Raw genomic sequence first — 21718 nt, forward strand, 5'->3', positions numbered from 1 at the left:
CTCTGGAGTGGTGTCAGGGATGAGGGGTTTAAGGTGTAGGAGGCGGCTCCGGGCTGGAGTTGAGGGGTTCAGATGTGGGAAGGGGCTCCAGGCTGGGGCAGGGGGTTGGGGTGTGGAGTGCGGGAGGGGGTGCGGGCTTCAGCTGCGGGTGCAGGACCTGGTTTGAGGCAGGGGGATGAGGAGTTTGGGGTGCAGGAGGGGGCTCTGGACCAAGGGGTTTGGAGTGCGGCAGGGGGTGTGGGCTCTGGGAGGGAGTTTGGGTGCAGAAAGGGGTTCTGAGCTGGGGCAGGGCATTGGGGTGTGGGAGGGGGTGTGGGCTCTGGGATGGGACTGGGGATGAAGGGATTGGGGTGCAGGAGGGGCTCCAGGCTGCGGCAGGATGTTGGAACATGGGAGGAGGTGCGGGGGGGGAGTTCTGGGAGGGAGTTTGGGTGCAGGAGAGGGCTCCAGGCTGGGGAGGGGGTTGGAGTGCGGGAGGGAGCGTGGGCTCCGACCAGGCAGCGCTTACCTCAGGCGGCTTCCGGAAGTGGCCAGCATGTCCCTGCGCCCCCTAGATGCAGGGGTGGCCAGGTGGATCTGCACGCTGCCCCTGGCTGCAGGCGCCACCCTGCAGATCCCATTGGCCATGGTTCCTGGCCAATGGAAGCTGCAGAGTTGGCACTCGGGGTGGAGGGCAGCATGCAGAGCCTCAGCGGCCACCCCTGCGCCTAGGAGCTGGACATGCTGGCCACTTCCAGAGGCTGCGCAGAGAGCCTGCCTTAGTACCGCTGTGCTGCTGACTGGACTTTTTAACAGCCCAGTCAGCGGTACTGACTGGAGCCACGAGGGTCCCTTTTCGACCTGGCATTCCAGTTGAAAACCAGATGCTGGCAACCCTACCTCTGTACAATGAGTGAAGAAACCAGACTCGACAAAAGGGGGAGCTGAACTAATCTAGTCTGGGTAACTGTCTGAAAGGACCCAAGGGGTGCTGAGTGCAATGCACCTGCAGGCCCACAAGGGCATGTGCTGGAGAGGGTCACCCCATGACAACCACTGATCTGATCAGCCAACAGCAGCACTTTTTGCAGTGGTCAAACATACTTGTATTGTGAAGCCATACTTCATTCAGATCTGATTGTTTTACATTAACTCTCTAATGGGAGATTTAAATGGATTTCAATAAAAATTGTGTTCTCTCTGTACTGTACATGGCATTGATTCTAACCACCGAGGGTCAAACATGCTCCACTTCCTTAACTGGGAGTTGAAAAGGCACTCAGAACCTTACAAGATTAGACACAAAGTCAGAGGAGACACTAAGGCCCAGTTCCTCAAAGCTGCCTACCTCTCAATGGGCACCTAACCACCTTTGAGGAACTGAGTGTAAACATATTGTAGGATCAGTTTTACTGATACTGAATTTTAATGCTATCCCTCCATGGTCAGACAATACCTCATCTTCATCAATGATGCAGATACCAACGACTGTCATTTTCCCCATGTGCTGAATGTTTAAAAAAGTGAAGGGTAAGGAACTATAAGGAAGTATAGTGTTAACATAAACATGAACAAGGCTTCAAGGGATTTTGTATTTAGTTTAAAATAATGGACTTTTAAACTCTGACTTTCTAAGCTCATGGGTGGTCCAGTCCCATTAACTTGTCTAAGGAAAGATGTCAGCATTCAGATAAATAGGGAGCCTCTATCTTTGTTTTCCCAAAATGCTTTCTGTTCACAGCATCAAACTTGACAAGCCAACTGTGTTTTGATGGGACTTCAAAACATTTACATTATCAGAGCCAGTCTAATTTTATTATAACTATTAATTGTGTAAACCTATTTGTATCTTTCTTAATGTACCTCAATGTATTTACATTTCAGAGACTCTAGCTGGATTCCAAATTGTATATTTATTCTCAAATAACAGAGGAGACAAGCACAGTTCCACATGCACCATCACATGTTAGGGACCACTTCACACCAGCTCCTTATTTTTTTAAAAGCAGCTTGTCAAAGGGTGATACTTTCCTTTTAAGAGGGAGTAGGGCCATTGCGCCTGTGCCTTATCAGCACTCTCTAATTTGGCCAACTAAGAGGACACCTGGGCGTCGAGCAGAAAAGAGACCTGGTGCATCTGAGTGGGAGTCAGGGGCAGATAAGAGCTGTCAGGCACCAGGGAACTGTGGAAAGTCCTGGAAGGAGGCAGAAGGTGTTTCCCAAGGGAAGGCTGAAAGGCAAGGAGAGTAGCAAGAGAGGTTTGCTGGCTGACATCCCCAAGCCAGAGCCTCAGAGCAACAGCACTGAAGGCAAGAAGAGCAGCAGAGGGAGTTGCCTCCTGCCTCTAAGCTGGAAAGTTGGAGCCGAAGGCTGAAGGCAGGGGACCAGAAAAGGGGCTGATCCACTGACATCTCCAAGGCCAGAGAGCTGAACCCAGAGGAACCATGAGAGGGCCAGGAAGAGTCAGGGTTGCTTCCCAGACAAAGATGATCTCCCAGTAGAAGAGCTGTGGGGTAGAAGATATCCCAGTAGAAGAGCTGTGGGATGATCACCCAGTAGAGGGGTGGCTCCAGGCACCAGCGCAGCAAGCACGAGCCTGGGGTGGCAAGCTGCGGGGGGCGGCGTGCCGGTCGTCTTGAGGGCGGCAGTCAGGGAGCCTACAGCGGCATTTCTGCGGGAGTTCTGCTGGTCCCACAGCTTTGGCGGCAATTCAGCGGTGGGTACCCTGAAGGCGCAGGACCAGCAGATCACCTGCAGAACCGCCGCCGAAGCTGCGTTACCAGCGGACCTCCCGCAGAAACGCCACCGAAGGCTGCCTGACTGCCGTGCGTGCTTGGGGCGGCAAAAAACATAGAGCCGCCCCTGGCTGTGGGAGTTCCTGGTGGGAAGAGCAGGGTTGCATTCCAGTTGGAAGGGCTAGGATGGCTGTTCTGGTACAAGAAGAGGAGAAGACTGACAGAGTCCCAGGATGGGTGAAGGCGCTGTTATGTGGAGCATCGAGGGATGAGATGTCTTGAGCTTTAATGACTGGTTGCACTGGGCTGGGAAATGGACTTTGGATTATGTTTTTGGATTTACACTATGTTTTGGTAATAAATTGACCCAAGGAGGGGTATTATTGAGGCAAGAAAGCTCATTTGAATTTACTGGGGACTCTGAAGGAGGGAAAATGAGGCAGGTTTACCTGTCATGCCATGGCCTGCAGCAGAAAGGCACTTCAGTGGGGGTGGCACTATGACACAGCTGCTCTCACCAATATAAGGGTTTTAATTGCTAGAGATAATGTCCAGGCAACAGCAAGCCTAGCCAGTTCTATGTGACATGGTTCCAGAAAGTCAACAATTGTATTAAATTGTATTTAGAATTCAAACTGGCCAAATTCTTCTTGCACTGATACACCAGTGTAAATGCAGTTATTCAGCTGAGTTGTGTGGAGTTAATCAGGATAAGAACTGTATGGGAATGGTTTCCCCATCCCAGGATTTATTTATTTTTTGAAATCTAGAAAACTAAGTAAAAATCTCAAAAACCTCCCTTCCTACCCTCTCCCCACCCCCTGTCACAAAAAATTGGATTGAGTCAACACCTATAATCCCCAATAAATATTTCAAATCATTTAATTTTAATCTTTTTAGTAAAAATTGATTATAATTTTGAAGCAGTCACCTGTGAACCAAAAAACCTGAAACTTTTCATTTGAAAATGTCAAAATGGGACAAAACTTATTTTTCCTCAAAAAAATTCAAATCAGGATATTCATTGAAATGATCATTTTCCATGAACAGTTTTGGTTTCAATAAATCAGTATTTTCTGACAAAAATATGTTGTTGGAAAATGCCCAACTAGCTTTATTTAGGACCTACTTCAGCAAGAGATCAGAACCTGGCCCAATCTCTTGATAAATATACTTGCAGTTGCACGTGCTGTACAGATATAATGGGCCATATTCAGCACTCATTTCCTTTTCAAAAGTGGATACATGGTAGAATGTCAAAGCTGGTACAATCTTTGCTATACTGCCTCCATAAGTGAATGGACAAATATGATCTTCAAGAATCCTGGACATCAGCAGGGATAATGGGCATTTCACAAAGATGTACAGAAGGATGAGCCCATAAGCAGAGGCGAAAGTAAGCCGGTCCGGGCCGGTACAGTGTACCGGCAAGAGCTGGTATGTCGTGCCGGACTGGACCGGCTTCCCCAGCTGTGATTTAAAGGGCCCAGGGCTCCAGCCACTGCGGGGAGCCCCGGGCCATTTAAATCACCGCCGGAGCTTCGGCAGCCAGGCTCGGGTGGGGATTTAAAGGGCCCGGAGCGCCAGCCGCTGCAGGAAGCCCCGGGCCCTTTAAAGCGCCGCTGCCAGAGCTCCATCAGCGGGGCTTGGGCAGAGGTTTAAAGGGCTCAGGGCTCCCCACAGCGGCCGGAGCCTCTGGCCCTTTACATCCCCACCGGAGCCCAGCAGCCGGGCTCAGGCATGGATTTAAAAGGCCCGGGGCTCCTGCCGCTGCGGGGAGCCCCAGACCCTTTAAATCACCGCTGGAGCCCGGCTGCTGGGTTTGGGTGGGAATGTAAAGGGCCCAGAGCTCCAGCCGCTGCAGGAAGCCCCAGGCCCTTTAAATCACGGGCCCGGGGCTCCCCACAGTGGCCAGAGCCTCTGGCCCTTTAAATCACCACCGGAGCCCAGCTGCTGGGATCGAGCGGGAATGTAAAAGGGCTGGCCACTGCGGAGAGCCCCAGGCCCTTTAAATCATCGCCGAAGCTCCGGCAGCGGGGCATGGGCAGCGCTTTAAAGGGCCCAGGGCTCCCCACAGCAGCCAGGGCCTCTGGCCCTTTAAATCCACACTGGAGCCCAGCAGCAAGGCTCAGGCGGGGATTTAAAAGGCCCAGAGCTCCGCGGCGGTCGGAGCCCCAGGCCCTTTATTTTGCCCCACAGCTCCGGGGCTCCCAGCCGCCTCTGCAGCTGGTAGCTCCGGGTGACTTAAAGGCTACAGCCACTGCCAGAGCCCCAGGGCCTTTAAATCTTTAAAGGCCCCACATCTTCTGGTTGAGGCCACGCCCCAACTCAGGACTCCGGCGTACTGGTAAGTCCTTTCAGTTACTTTCACCCCTGCCCATAAGTGAAGAAGTTATGGAACCTCCAACAAGTTGGTGGTGGTTTTTCCAGAGAACAGCTGCATTAGCTTTATTTTCCAGTATTCTGACAAAGTCCCAAGAGCCCCCCCGGAATTTGGAGAAGTGGCAATTACAGTTGCTTTGTATGGGCTTGTGCCAAAAATAACTTTTACAAACAATTTCTAAATACTGTCTTTAGAAGAAACAATGCTGCAACAGTCTGGTGGGCTAGCTTGATGGGGGAGATTATGAAATAATGAGGGACATTGGGACATAACATAAAAGGGACAAAGGATATAGGAGACAAGACAAAGAGGGAATTTCAGTTTGCTGAATCAGGAAGATAAGGTCATTCTATCCAGAAGGAGTCTGAGGGAAGACAAAATGGACAGTTTACCATCATTTTATTCATCTAGGTCTGAGGGTGGTTTTGAGGCACATAAGATGCTCAGCCCAAAACAAATTTTGTTGTATCATGACACTTGTTTTGTTTGTTTGACTAAACTAATCTTGGTGACTGGCCTGAAATTCACTTTGCACTAACAAAACATCATTCACACCAATGTTTGCAAAGAGAGAAAGGTGAGGTGCAAATGTGGTCAAAGCAAAACTCTAATTAGAAGTCTCCCAGATGTTTACAAATGTATTACTATTCTCCCAGCCCTACTTATGATAAAGCCACTATGACTATAACACAATCTCCAGAGTAGAATAAGTTACCCACATATTTTTATGTTTGAAACAACATTAGTTCATCTGGGAGACTTTCTTTATAACGTGACAGTCAAGAAAAAGCCCTCCTGTGCCATGAGATACAGCTTTGTTCCCACCATCTTGTGGGACATTGATGTTCTCTGTGTTAAATGTACTTTATAATGCTTCACTCTTCTCTGTTGTACCTTTCAGCTGATGAGCTAAAGGTGCTTCACAAACAAGCAGGAATTTAGCCTCACAACTGTGATGATGTAGATAAATATTGTCTTCGGTTTTGCAGGAAACTGAGCTATAGAAGGGTGAAGTAAAGTGCCCAAGGCCACTTAGAAAGCTAGCAGCAGAGTCAGGAGTACCACAAAGCAATGCTTCATGTCCACTAAACATACACAACACATACAAATAAAGACCCAGCTGTGCCCCCATTATTCATGCTGAATAGTATTGTATTCTGTAAATAATCCTACTGAACCAATGGGATTACTCAGGAAGTTGGGCAGATTCAGGCCTAATATAAATACACGTTTGCTATATATTTTAATATAATGTCAGTCTCTCTTGCCCACTCAGTTCCCTCAAAGATACATATATCCTGTAGATTTGTTATACTTACTCTAAGTTGCACTTAAGTCTGAAAATGGTCTTATTATGTTGCTCATTTGTTTTAGTATTATGAGCAGCATTAAACCTTGTTACAGGCTGAGTTAAAACCTCATTGAAACTGATTTGTGAATGTGCCCTTCATTTAAGATAGCTGTAAGAGGCAGCTAAGGGGACACACCTAAAACAAGGCCTAGCAGAAACTGCTAAGAAACTAGCACGTGAGCTGAGGGTTCCACTGGGTGTTGTTCTGATGACCAGGCATTGGGGTGGGGAGGTGTACTCTGAAGACGGCAAGAATGCCAAGCAGCAGCCTGCAAGCACAACATGACCATGGGAGAAGTCTAGAGAGAGTTTTTGGGTCTGTTGGGGCTAAAGCAGCGTGGGGCTGTAAGCAAGGAAGATCTGACATGGTTTTAGTTCCTCCTGCATTCAGAAAAGCAGGACTTTGTAATTAAGACTGCATCAAAGAAAATACCAGAATCCAAGCTTCTGCTCCAAAATAGGCCCCCAACTTTGACTAGCTACCCAGGTTGAAAAGAGGCAACATTATTATTATTAATAAAAAGGAAATGGATGTTATGGAAGAACATTCTTTCCATCCACAGTATCCTGGGCTCACTGAAACCAATTAAACTCCTTAGAAAGCCTAATCTACACTAGAAAATGTTTGCCAGTATCATTATACTGATCTACCAGCAAATCCTATACCAGCAAATCCTTTGAATGTAAATGCAGTTTATACTGGCAAAAATGTACTTTTGGCAGTATAGCTTATACTGGCCCTCTGAGCAAGATACTTTTATGCCAGTATAACCATCTCTACACAAGGGCTTATGCTGGTATAGAAATGTCAGAGAGGAAAAAAAAATCACACCCCTACTCACCATTACTCTGCCAGCAAAAGTTCCTAGTGTAAACCCAGTCAGAATGTTACAAGCAGCAGTGCATACGCAAAAAGTACGGGGCCAAAGCTGGTAGAATGCAACTAAGCATTTATGTTTATAGGTCTGTCATGGAGGTCAGTTCACCACTAGTGGCATCTCTTCCTGGCTGCTCTCGGGACTAGCTGGTTCTAGGTCTCCCACCTCCTTCCCATTTCTCACTGCACAGTCTGTCTTCTCTTCCTGGCTCTTGGTAAGGCAGAATATTCTGCGTTCATGGCTTAGCCCTACAGCCAAATCACATGTCCTCCCCTTCCGGGGTATCAAGGTCTCTTCTTACGGACTAGCTCTGGCAACCTTCCCATTCACTGCCCAGCCAGTGCCACTTCCCCAGTAGCTTGTTGGGGAACCCAGTCCACCCTCTATGACAACTCCAGATCTGGTACTATCTAGTCAACAGCCAATGTCTGTTCCATCCCAGACCTTACTGCCTTTTCCCGGAGCTTTTCCTAACCTTATGGCCCTCCCACCTTCTCTGGGTTTGCCAGCCCCAAAAATCCCTCCTCCTGGGGAGTAACAGTAGGCTACTTGCCTCTGTGTCCCCAACACACCTCCCTTCTCCCTGGGAGTGACAGCAGACTACTTCCCTGCAGCTCCTGTCGGCTACCAACTTCCTATCTTTATCCCTGCCTGTTTTTCCTCTCCTGGGATCCATCATTATTCATTCTGGGGATTACTTACACCACCTAATTCCCCTCAGCTGTGGCCTGCCTGGTTAATTGTTTGACTATAGATAACCTATTTAAAGATGGGCATTGAAAGCACCTTGTAATTAAGTAGAAAATGAGAGATCATCATATTTCAAGTATGTAGTAACCATGGCAAAAGAAGTACAAGGGCTCGTCCTCAAACAGTACTTTGCGGAGGGGGACGGGGAGGGGCAATCTTATTTCACAGCTAAAGTGAGGGCAATTTGTCACCTGGACATATGTAAGTAAGCAAGCTCCATTCCTCTTTGTCTTTGACTTTTTCACAAAAAGGAGGGGGAGAAAGATCATCTTTACAAGTAACAACTCTATTTGCCTTGTAACTATATGAATGTCACCAAGCCAAGAACCTACTCCCAAGAAAGTCTGGCCAGAAACTGTCAGCTTCAAGGGCCCTGCAGGGAAAGGAGGTGGTCCAATCCTGTGAGGAGATGAGTACCCTCAGTTTCCATGAAAGACAACCGAGGTTTAGGATTCTTAGCACCTCGCAGAGCTGGACACCAGATGAATAATATAACTCTTACACTGCTTGATACCTAAAAAAGGCAAGATAATGAAGGAGTGTGATTCATTTATTACATATTACAGCTAGCATGCAGGCGGACAACATGCATTTTATGGTGTGTTTGGTTTTGTATTCATGTATGTACAATAGATGGGGTGGCAGGTCCATTCAAATATAAACACTGCTGCTAGGGTCACCTTCCTGGCCTGTCACTGTGATCTCATCAGGCTCTCTCCCGACTCTTTTGACTGCCTATACTGTCTTACCCTTCTGCACCACAGCCAATACAAGACTGGTTACTTGCCTAACTATTATTGGAATGATATCGGATTGGAGGGAGGTCTCAAGTGGGGTTCCACAGGGACCTGTTCTGGGTCCAGTGTTGGTTAACGTGTTGACGTGGATGTAGATATAGAGAGCATACTGATCAAGTCTGCAGATGACACAAAGCTAGGGGGGGTTGCCAATACTTTGGAGGATAGAGCTAAAATTCAGATAAATTGGAGAACTGGGCTATAGACAACAAATGACATTCAACAAAGACAAATGTGAGGTGCTCCACTTAGGGAAGAAAAACCAAATGCACAAATACAGAATGGGGGGGAAACTGGGTTGGCAGCTGCATTGCTGAGAAGGATCTGGGAGTTGTAGTGGATTGAAACCTCAACATGAGTCAGCAATGCGATGTTGTTGCAAAAAAAGCAAATGCAATTTTAGGTTGCATTAACAGAGGCATAGCATGCAAGTCACAGGAGGGGAAAGTACTGCTCTACTTGACACTGGTTAGGCCTGAGCTGGAGTACTGTGGTGCCAGTTTTGGGCACCAATGTATAGAAAGATGTAGAGAAAACTGGAAAGGATCCAGACATAGGCACCGACTTCCCCTGTGCCCAGTGGTTGCTCGACCCTGCCCTGGCCCTGCTCCTGCCCCGACTCTTCCCACCCCTGCACCACACCGATTTAAAGGACAGGTTACAAACCATAGTTAATAGTTCCGCAATTTCACATTTGAGTTCTTTCAGAACTCTTGGGTGAATGACATCTGGTCCCGGTGACTTGTTACTGTTAAGTTTATCAATTAATTCCAAAACCTCCTCTAGTGACACTTCAATCTGTGACAATTCCTCAGATTTGTCACCTATGAAGGACGGCTCAGGTTTGGGAATCTCCCTAACATCCTCAGCCCTATAACTATTCTGCAGATACACACCAAAACCTACAGTAGCCACTGGTCCAAGAAGAAGCTATACCTTTACAAATCACGATCTTTGTATAGCAGACAACAGACAGAAAACTTCACTGAATGAGCAGCAGTTTGCCTACTGCTACAGCTAACTCATACGAGACTACCAGCGTTCTTCAGGGCAATGTCAGTGTTGTTAAAATGAGACTTCTGCTTCCAGTGTGAGATGATTCTGCACTGTGTCTTAATTTGAGGCAGGCACATTCAGATCTCTGGCATAAACTGAAGTTCTCCCAGGTCTAGTCTAAGCTCTCTGTGCAATGAAACAAGAGCTGTGCATATCGCGGTGTATTAAAGGTTCTGAATGCTATGAAATCCAGTTAAGGAAATTTCTCACAGGTTCTCCATGTTTTTACATCCAGAGTTCTAGAAACCCTGCAACGGTACAAACAGTCTGATTAGCAGCACAGTTTTGATTTCAGTTACCACAAGGAACAGATGTGTTAATGTAATTTACTATTCTTTAAGCACATTTAGCAGATTGCTATTGTTTGCATGATAGTCGTGCTTAAGAGCCTCAAATCAAAGATCAGCAGCTGTACAGTTAAGAACTACTGGTACTGAAAACTCTTGCCAAACAATTAAAGAAAAAATGTTCAGAATGAAACTGCATGAACAGATTACAAACAATTGGGTACAGAGAGTTATCTTACAGGTTGGTGTTGTTGATAGTTATGGCCACAAGCCACATCTCTGAACCAAGGGGAGGCTGAGCCAATGAGAACTCCTCTTCAATATTTGCTATTGATTAACAGCAGAAGAAGTAGAAAAATTATATTTTTCTGAAATCCGTTTTACCTAGCTGGATGAGACCAATGTGAGTTACAGGATGAGTTCTCCATTTCAGAATGCTTTCATTACAAATGATGCAAGTACATTATCACACTGGTGGTGAGTTTTCTAATATGTTATCTGTTCTACTTCAACCTCACATGCTGATCCTTTGTATTTTATTTTACTTATTTATTTTTGCTTTGGCAGAACTTAGTGCTCATTAAAAGCTCTGGAATGACAGCTTTGGAAGCTGAAGACCTTTATGCATACACGGGGATAGAGGAGCAGTGTAGCAACATCTGGTCGGGACTGCCCCGTCGACGTGTTTCTAACTTGGCTTGGGAGAACAACGTGAGGGAGATGTTACCATTTTGCAGTGTCCATTTAACCCTTGGTATCTCTGCTGAGACTGCCAAGATGGTGGATTTGTAAAGTAGACCCTTGTCCACCAGGAAATAGCCAGAAACCCCCAAGTCATTGCACACAGGCCATGGAATAGCCGTGTGAGGTGGCTAACGACTTTTAATCGCTTCTGGGTTCAGAGCAGTGATACTTGAGGTGGGTGGCTTCCTATTTTACTCCTGTAAATATCCATCAAGTAGTAAAGAACTGCAGAATTTGAGAATTGTATTTTTTTCTTCATCATGTATCTTAAGAAAGGCTGGTGGCCTGTGGTAACTTCAAAGTTAACAGACTTTGGGTTTCCTGTGGAAAGGGAAAATGTGTTCTTTCCGCTGGGAGGTGAATCACATTCCCATTTAGCCAAGGTAGGAAGCGGTATGTGCATTAATTTTGGTTTCTTATCAGCAAGATAGATAAACCCAGCACTCACATTAGAGAACAAAGTGGCAACTGGAATAATGCATTAGGAAAGTCCAACAGACCCACTGCTGTGCTAACTCTGCAGAGCCAGTGGGGCAGGTGCTCATAGCTCCATTGACTTCAACATTGACGTTATGTGAGGATCTGCCCCAGAGCTTTTTAGATTAAGACACTCTGGTTTATTCTCGTAAATTTTAAAAGGGAAGGAGAATTAAGCTTGGAAATCTTGTCAGCAAGGCACCAGACACAGGAAAAAACACTTTTAAAGTGATAAGATTAAAGAATAAATAACTGTGATAAACAAAAATTGAAGAGATAAAAGACTTCCTCTATATAAGGTAATAAATGAGATGGTGAATGAATTAATTCCATTTCCAAATATACTTAGAGAGAGTTGCTGTAATAATGCCACACATTTGCCAACATTTTATGATTAGCTTGAAAGGAAAAACAAAACCTAATAACTTTCTCACAGTAAAACGTCTTTTCATAACATCATCTAAAATACTTGAGACTTGTAATTAACGTAACTATTTGGAAAGAACCAATTGCTCTTTAAAGGAAACACTTATTGTTTGGATTCCAACAAACTCATTCCTCAATATTGTTTAATTGTCACCCACTGAGGAACCAACAAGATGTGCTGCTAAGGTAAATAGTCAGGGGATTCCAAACTCAAACATGTTTGAACTTTTTAAACTACATCCTTTTAGCAATATTTGAGGCTCAGAATAGAACTGCTAAACCTTTTCATCTGAATATGATTAAATGCTTTTCTTTTTTTGTTTAGTCTGGAGCAACAAAAAATACACAGTTGCTAATGCTCTGTTCTTTCTCACTTCAATATTGTGTGATTCTGAGAACAGCCAAAAGACAAAAGCCAGTCCTAGAGTGGTTCATACTGAATGGATTGTTGCACATTAAACAATACATTATATATTATTACTTGCTAATGTAGACTGTGAATAAATATGAGGGCCAAATCCTAGCACCTTACTCACGTGAGTAGGACTGATTTCACTAGAACTATTCCTGAGTAAGCCTTGGCTCAGAATAAGGAAAGAATTAGTGGTGTTTTGTCAATTGGGGCCAGACCCAAAGCCCATTAATTGGATGATAGCAGGGGTGGCCAAATGTACTGACCGTCCGAGCTGCATACGACAATCTTCAGAAGTTCGAGAGCCAGGGCGTGCCTGCTGGGGCTCGGGGTTCCAGCCCTGCTCCTGCTGAACCCCTGGGCCCTGGCAGGCATGCCCCATGGGACTGAAGCGCCACAACCACTCTCCCAGCTTGGAGGAAGCTGGGGCTGACATGTGGAGGGAGGCACGTGGGGTCATGTGTCCCCCCCAGATTTTTGCCAGGGTTTGCTGTCACGGCTGTCACATAGTGCGGCCAGGCCCCCTCCCTGCATGGCAGCTGCTGGAGCTGTCAAGCTGGGAGCTGTGGCCGAGGCAGGGGCAAACAGCTGGAAGCTGTAGGGTGAGCCACTGCTTTTGTTGCTGCCTCTCCCCTTGGAGCTAAAGCAGCCGGCCCTCCCTGCAGCTCCCAGCAGTTTGCCTCTGCCTCTCCAGGCAGAACTAACACTTGGGAGCTGCAGGGACGGGCTGCTGACGGTAAGGGAGGCGGAGGGGGGATGTGCCCCTTGGGGGGCCATGACTCAAGCTGCTGGGGGAGGGAGAATCTTTAAATTGTGCCCCCCCCCTCTCAGCAGGCACCAGTTATCTCTCACAGAAACCCCAAACCCTACGAGCCTGCCGTAGGGCAGAAGCCCCATGCCTCCTTCCCAACAGTCTGGTAGGCAGAGAATGAGGGGAGCCTGCAGGGCTCTGCGAGCCGCACTTTAACTGTAAAAGAGCTGCATGTGGCGCACAAGTTGCAGTTTGGCCACCCCTGGACTATGAATCATATTCTGCATGAATCATATTCTGGTTGTACCTCACACAGGCACTATTCAGCCTAACAATGACATAGATGATAATATTTAGCATGTAGCTCTTAAAAAATAACCTTCACAAATATAAAACTTCACAATTCCCCATAAAGTAGTTAAATATTATCACACTCATCTTATAATGAAACTGAAGTAGGGGTTAAGTGACTGGCCCAATCCACAGAAGGCATCAGTGTCGGATTCATGACAAGAAGTCAGGAGGAGTTCCTGACCTTTGCTCAAGTTACTTGACCAGACCTCCCTCTAATATTGTTAAATATTCTTTGTTTACCATTGTCATTCTGTGACTCCAAAAATACTGAAAAATAGCACTAATGAAGAACACAATGTAAAAGCATTATAACATAGATTTTAGACAAGCCCATCTTCATTTAGTTCTAACCCACATCACCAGCTTACTCCAGACATAGCTTGAATCTCTTATCAAATATTGTACATGAAAAGAAGTTGCACAACACACCTTTTCCATCTGATTAACACATTGAGATCTTCATCTGCACAGAGTTCTCACAGTCTATCTGAAAAAAAGGAAGAGAAAGGGGTTGAATCATAGTAGGCAGATTCATAAACAAAGACCTAAGAACTTTTGTTTCAAAAGGCACAGAGCAGGAGCTAAGCTTGCCCCAGGAATTTGTGCAGCCAGTACTTATGCATCAGATAACCCCAGCTGACCTTTCTAGCATTCAAAGGGTAATAGCTTCACCACAATGAGCTGATACTGAACAATTTTTCCAATGTGATTAGGCAAAACAGACTCTGTTGACATCAGTTTTGTAAGTCTTTCTTCATGTATGTTGCTGTTGGCAGAAGCATATTTACTGAGACCATTTGCAAGAAAACGCCACATTGCTTTTGTCTGAATTCTGCTACCTCCCTCTGTTGTTGTGAGGCTATACAATATCTTGCTCTAAATCCACATCTAGTGGGGGAGGGGGAAAGCAGTTCAAAACTGCAATGTCATAGTCATAGTGTAACTGCCTTTCATGGCCATCCCAAACTCATGCCAGTAGAAGCTTTCCACCATACCAAGATATATTTATAATCTGTTCCAAACCCACACTACTTCATTGTAAAAACCAGGTAAGGTTGCTAAATGAAAACAGTGTAGTTGCTTGTTTACCACCACCCCAGCATTTTAAAGCAAATAAATCAATAGTTAAAGACGTCATAAATCTTATATTGATTAAAAAATAAATATTACATTATATGATTAGAGTATATTTCATCACAACATAATAATCTGTACTATGACCCAAAATAGAAACCATTATTTCTCTTGTAATCTGGAAAATATAAACACAACAAAATATTCTTCTGAAAAGAACTATATGTACACAGTGGTCAGCCTCAAATGCAAGTCCAGATACACACGGAGCATATTCCTTTAACTATTTTATTATTGCTCTTTTCAGTATTTTTGTACAGTTATAGATGAGAGTGGCAAACAAAGCAAGAATGTTTCACAATAAATCAATAACATTCCATGCTTTCACTGGCAAATCACTGATGTAAACACTGACGTATGAAAGTAGTTCTATTGACTTTAGCTGTATATGGAGAATACTGAAAGAACCATAGAAACTTTCAAACTAGTAGAAACTTAAGTGCATCCAGTGTAGAAGATTAACTGTTATCTGACATTTACTTAAGGGCCCAATCTTACAGGCTGCTGAGCATTTCTGAAAAGTGACTTCGCTGAGAGCTAAGCTCATCCAACATCTCTCAGGAGATGTTCAGTTCCTTACATGTCTTTAGGGCCCAACTGTTCCATGCAGTACATAAAACATTCCAGGAAAAGATGTACTGAAAAGTGTTCAGAAGACAAGGGGACAGATCACCAGCTGATGGAAATCTGAATAGCCCCCATCAACTTGAGTCCATCAGTTTACACCAGCTGAGTACCTGGTTCGAGAAGTAGAATGGAATCTTTGAGCAGTCAATAGAGTTCACTCAATAATGCATGTGCACAATTAACCATAGCTAGTGCTAAATGGTCTGCATCATGTCCCTAAAAATGTCTGGGGCAGTGATGCAAGGCTCACAAAAGTTGATAGAAAGGTGTCCTAAGGAAACACCCAAAGCAGGAAGGGGTGTTTTACAGTGCTAATCGTTACAGGTACTGACCTGCCCCAGATGCAAAGGCAATAAAGAAAGTTGTCACATGCGTTGTGTGAGTGACAGCAGCCCAAAGTACGATGTGATGGCTGAGATGGGCAGCCATAGAAGTATATACCTCCTAGGGCCATGTTGAAACATCAGCATGTAGCAATTTCAAAAAGATAGTAATGTAGTTGGTGGGCACAGACAGAACAGCGGCTTATCACTGTGTCACACAGTAATGTGCAGTCATGATCACTGGGACAGTGGCTGTCTTTTTGTTCTGTGTTTGCACGGTGCCTAGCACAATGGGGTCCTGGTCTATGATTCTGGTTCCTAGGGGCGACGGTAGTACAAATAATTATTAATAATACCCATAGCACACTGGTCAGAACTATCTTACTTGTCTGCCCATATGCAAGTACCAAGACTCACAAACAGAATTCCATCATGCCGGGGCTATCTATTGAGAATAATGGCCTATAAAGTTCATACATGGGCCTATGCTCATCTCCTACATCCTCCCTCTCTCCACAGAAATCTCTGACATATGTCGGGGGAGAAGGAGATCAAGGTTCTTTGCTCTTGAAGTGTTCTTCTGTGGTTTAACAACTCCTGGTCTCTGGTTCCCTATCTTCCCTCACCATGACTACTATTAGTAATGGAGCATGACAGCAATCTTTTGTGTGAACCATGGCCATTTTCTCCCAGCCACATTGGGGGTCCATCTCAGAGGCTGTAGCTTTAAACTTCCTAAGACTACTTTACACAAGGAGTTCTCAACTGGGAGTCATGGACAGGTTCCAGGGACCCTTCCCATGTTGCTAAATAGGTGGTGGATCCTGGTTCGATCCCTGATAGATGGAAGGGGAATCCTGCAGTGGTCCAAGTATGGAAGAGAGGACTGCAGTATGGAAAAGGCTGGGAACCCTCGTTTCACACTGGTTTTGAGGAAATTTCAGTAATGGGGCTGAGGGGGAAAAATATACAGTGCTGGCCTCTCATGGAGAGGCCTCCTTTTTCGTTAACGCAATCCCTTTGAAGCTTGTGACCTGTGCTCGTAATGCACACTGTGCTGCTTGCCCTGCTTTATAACTGGCTCAGGATATCTTGCATTTCTTTAACTGAGCCCCTTGCAACTTGCCCTTTTCCATGTGTGGACAAACCACACACCTAAAGAGGAGATGATTGGTCCCTAAGTTGTTTCTACAGGGTGGGGAATACAGTTCCATTATTCTGCTAGAAGTGTTTTTAACTCAGTACAGTTATACCATGATGCCACAGCTGATCCTCTCATCTTCCTTTCTCTGCTGAACTAACTGCATTTTCACAGCCCTGTAACTGTTGTTGTTCTCACGAAAACCATGGAATAAACCACATCATTGAAGCCACAGAAGTGCCAAATGTCCTGTGTCCTATTCACCTGCTCTTCCTGCCCTAGGAAGGATGTGGGTTGATCTTGAGAGGAAAGACATTAGATCAGTTTTGTTTCTTTCTTCTTCCAAAATCAGCTGCTAAGTGAAACAACAAAGTGTGCACAGGAATACTAACAGAGCTTTGTTTTTCCTCCTCGTTAAAAGCCAGCAGCTGCTTAGTGTTTCACAGAGTAAGATAAGCAATGTGACATTTGTGGCCATTCACATGCATTGATTTGTTTTAGTTTATTGTGTTCTCAACAGAATTTCTTAGTGCTTCGGGACTGGAAAGAGGCCCAAAAAATAGCAGAATGATGAAATTGCTAGGAAGGAAAAAAAATCGAGTAAACAAATCGCGAGTTAATAGTTCTGTAAAGTGGCTTTGCTGACCAAAGAATTAAAGCAAGATGATCTTGGCAAGCTTTATGTTGTGTTAGCTGCACAAACTTTTTCTTTCCTCAGAATCTCTCTCTTAATAGTTGGGCGGGCTCTCCTTTCCACATTTTATGAGAGATTGATTCATATGTTCATAAGCAGATTTTTTTTAAAAAAATGCATAGCATTTTAAAAAAATCATCATAATACTCAAAAGAATTTGTATTTATGTTTCTTTAGAGGCTAAAACCAGCTACTATATTTCTATTTGCATCAGGTTCTCACAATTGCTTGTGTTATCAGATCAGAATCCCCCTTTTCCTCTGGTTCTTATAAATTACTTGGAAGGAGAATTATTTTTTTCCAGTGACCTTTGATTAGTGGCTGATGTCACGTCCTCATTCATGGGTTGCCTTTTTTAGTATCAGAAATGTCTCCTGACCTCATACATTCTAGGTAGCGTACATGATACAATGCCTCTCCCCTCAAACATATCATCTCCCACCTTCAAACACAAAGGCGAGACAAATCTTCTTTGGGACTTCCATCAATGCTACTGCTTGAATCAGCCACTCAATGCCCTAGCAGATATACCAAGAGTACAACAGAGTAAATCACTTCCTTTCCCCCCAAAGAAAGAGACTCTTTGGGTTGCTTCTGAACAGTGGTGCAAGTAGAAATCATTTCTTGCTGTACTGCACTCATGGGGGGGGGAGAGGCAGGTGACCTCCCCACATGACTCTCCATGTGATTCCTCTCTGCCCAGCCTGGAGCCCCCATGCTCTCCCCGTCCCTTCTGACACCCCCCTTTGTATATACAAACATCAACAAGTTTAACTACTCATTCCCCCCCCACACACACACACACGTAGTATTCAGTTTGTTTATATGGAATATGGGAGTTGTGTGAGGAGCCATTTCAGCATATGTATGACTTATTAAAAGAAAATTTTTAAGTAGCACTGTATCCTAAACTGCTTTATGGTACTGTACCCAAATATTGCATTTCAATGGGCGATTCAACTTCCTTTATAGGAACAGAACAGACTCCTGAAACCTTACCACAAAAGTGGTCCATACTTATGCAAATAGTCCCATTGTCTTCAATGGGATTGATCAAATGATTAAGGGTTTACAGGATTAGGTTCCGAGTTTGTAAATTGTTCTGGATGAAACTGACAATGCCTGAGCTGTCAGATCAGAAGGAGCTTCATTCAAATAAAGGTGGGCAGATGTGTGATAAGTCTTAGCTCCGTTGCTAAGATGAGGAACATATTTTCAGCAAAGTTCTTGGCAGATTCCTGAGGCAGCTGGTTTAAGGTTGTCAGTGTCGGGCATTATAATCTTCACTTATAGTTCTCTCACCCACAAAGCTGGAAAATGAGGCATTTATTTTATTTGTTTTGCTGCTCCAGTTCCAGTTAACAACATGCATGTTAAACTAGTTTGGCTGCAAAGAAGAATTCTATGTACACTGAGGACAACCCCCGATTCCCATCAGGCTGCAGAAATGGGCTGACATCATAATCCAAACATCCTCTGGTCAGTGCAAGCAGAGGTATTCCGCTGATGATTTGGACTTGATGTGATGCAGTATGGATGTCATGGATAATTCAGACCGAGGGGGAGGAACAGAATCAAAAACACTGTTTAAACACCTTCCGTCCGTCCCCGCCTCTTGAGGACTCCTGACCAACGTAACAGCACAATACATATGCTAATAAACTTAAACAAAGTATTGTGCTGTTAAAGTCATATAAAGAATTAATGCCCTCCCTAGCCATATTCTGCTCCTTTAAGAAGCAGAGCGCAGCCCCACCCCCACCCCCTCCGGAGGGAACAGGGGGCTAGCTCCAAGTCTTTCCGTTACCCCAGACCTGCTAAACATTTCTTGCTGGTACTGCGTATTGGAGGGTAGCACCCTACTTGCATTCCTGCTTCTAAACTCACTTCACCCAGTAAATGCACAATGAAAATGTCGCTAGCAGCACCAGTCTTGATGGCATTTGCATCCACCCTGCATTTGCACCAGGGGAGTCTTTAGCCTTGGACAAGCAAGCCCTTAAGCAAATGCTTAACTGCTTTGTTAGACTGGGCCCAGGGTGCTTCACACAGGGCATGCTCAAGCCCCATTTCTACATATGTTCCTGTATCCGCAGGGGCAAATTTTCTGGTGGACACATAACCCTTTTTCTCTCAACAAATCTGAGTCATTGTAATTAAGAACGGCCAATGGTCCCTCTGTCCCAGTATCCTGTCTTCTGATAGTGTCCAATGCCAGATGCTTCAGAGGGAATGAACAGAACAGGGAGATCATTGAGTGATCCATCCCCTGTTGTCCAGTCCCAGCTTTTGGCAGTCAGAAGTTTAGGAATACCTACCCAAAGCATGAGGTTGCATCCCTGACCATCTTGGCCCACAGCCATTGATGGACCTATCCACCGTGAACTTCACTAATTCTTTTTTTAACCTAGTTACACTTTCGGCCTTCTCAACATACCCTGGCAATGAGTTCCATAGGTTTAATATACATTTTGTGAAGAAATACTTCCTTATGGTAGTTTTGAACATGCTGCCTATTAAGTTTATTGGGTGACTTCTGGTTCTTGTGTTATGTGAAGGGTAAGTAACACTCGCTAATTCACTTTCTCCACCCCATTCATGATTTTATTGACCTCTATCATATCCCGGCCTTAGTCATCTCTTTTCTAAGCTGAATTGGGATGTGCTGAAGAAAAAAATTCACTAATATTTTCACAAATAAAAGCAAGTTCAGGTTAATATAATTTGTGATTATCACATGTTGTTTGTTAGTCACAGGTATTCAGACAACCACTGGGTATTCATGAAAATGTTTGTGAATGCCAAAAACTTTACAACTGCTTAGCATAGATTAAAAAAAACAGGAGTACTTGTGGCACCTTAAAGACTAACAAATTTATTGTAGCATGAGCTTTCGTGAGCTAAAGCTCACTTCTTCGGATGCATAGATTGTTATTTGGCTGAATGTATTCACACAGACCATCAAGCCCTGGGGTGAGACAGTGGCTCCTGGTCAATTCATCCTTAGGGCAGAAGGTTTTTTACACAGAGATATAAAGTGCAGATGTTTTCAATAATGCTGCATTCTTACTTAAGAAATAGTTTTAAAACTCCCGACGTAACTCCCAGGGTTTTCTTATCAGTTTTCTGTGAAGTCATGTTCAGTAAATGCACTGGCCCAGCCATTATCTATAGCTTTATTTAAAAACTTCCAGTTTACAATAGCAATCATGACTTCAGGCAATGCATTTTGTGGGTATTATTGCTCTACTCAGGTAGTTCAAGTCACTCAGCTTTTGGACTCACGCTTGCAGAGAACACCAGCTGAAGCATATCAGAATAGACCAGAACTGTACTGCCTGTCATGTCTTATTCCAAATGAACCTGTTGAAATCTAAAAGACATGATGTGAGCTGTGATTTGTTATAATACGGCAGGAATGCAGAGTCCTCCACTAAGTGAGGTGAAGGGGGAATCCCTTTCACCTTGAGCTGAGCTAAATTTTCTCAAAGGGTGGCAATTTCCACCCTTACCATATAAAGATGTTGCTGTTATTTATTTGTATTGCAGTAGATCTAAAGGCCCTACAGGTGGGCCTTTGCACTGGGCATTCCACAGTCACAGAGAGGAGGAGAAAATCCCTCCTCTGAAGAGTTTACAGTCTAACGAAAGACCAACAATGATTTTAACAAAGAGTAGGAAGAAAGGATGAGGTAACCCACAGTGAAAAACTCACATTACCATAGCCCAGACACATGGCTTTGAGTCTTATTATTTAATTTTAATTCTGCTTTGTTATAATCTGAATTATGTGACATACCATCTGGCCATTTACAAGGAACAGTGCTTATAATTTTTTTAGCAAAAATTTTATCCAGAATTCATTTTCCCTCATTCCCTCTGCCCCCCAAAAACACAACTGGCCACCTGTCCCAATACATATCATAAGTATATAATTTTTCTATCTAAATATCCCTGTCAATAACTTTTAATGTATTCAAGAGACGGTTCATGTGTTATAAATGAAACAGAAGAACACCTCATATTTGTATTTTGAAGTGCCCACTTTAATACCTTTTGGCATTCGGTAATCTGGCAATCACCTGTAACTAACATGTAAATGTAAAAATACTGTCAGCTTGTCCACTCACCCTCTATCCTCCATCTGTTTGTTCACCTGTTGTGTGTTTTCAAAATTCTAGATTGTGAGCTCTCTGGAGCAAGGACTTTTTATGTTACTTGTTTGTACATGGCCTAATACAAATAGGGCCTGATCTCTGTCTGGGATCCTGTAATAGAAATAAACAACAACAATGTGCAGTGCAGCAAAGTTTGCTCAACTCTGGCAAATGAAGGTTATAAGGGCGCCTTTGGTGGGCAAAGCAGCTTCTTCAATATCCAGAAGCAGGTGGCGGAGGCCATATGAGCATAATGATTCTC

General features: G+C 44.4%; 1 long non-coding RNA gene across 1 annotated transcript in view; it reads right to left on the minus strand.

Moving 5' to 3' along the window:
* Positions 1-21510, minus strand: part of LOC123372293 — a 49289-nt gene extending 27779 nt beyond the window's left edge. Inside the window, exons 1-2 of the long non-coding RNA XR_006580192.1 lie at positions 21430-21510; positions 13810-13867 (exon numbers count right to left, since the gene is read on the minus strand). This is a non-coding gene — a long non-coding RNA (uncharacterized LOC123372293). The remainder of the gene's footprint in view (positions 1-13809; positions 13868-21429) is intronic.
* Between the last annotated feature and the right edge of the window lie 208 nt (positions 21511-21718).

This window comes from Mauremys mutica, chromosome 6 (genome assembly GCF_020497125.1).
Source record: "Mauremys mutica isolate MM-2020 ecotype Southern chromosome 6, ASM2049712v1, whole genome shotgun sequence".
NCBI lineage: Eukaryota > Metazoa > Chordata > Testudines > Geoemydidae > Mauremys > Mauremys mutica.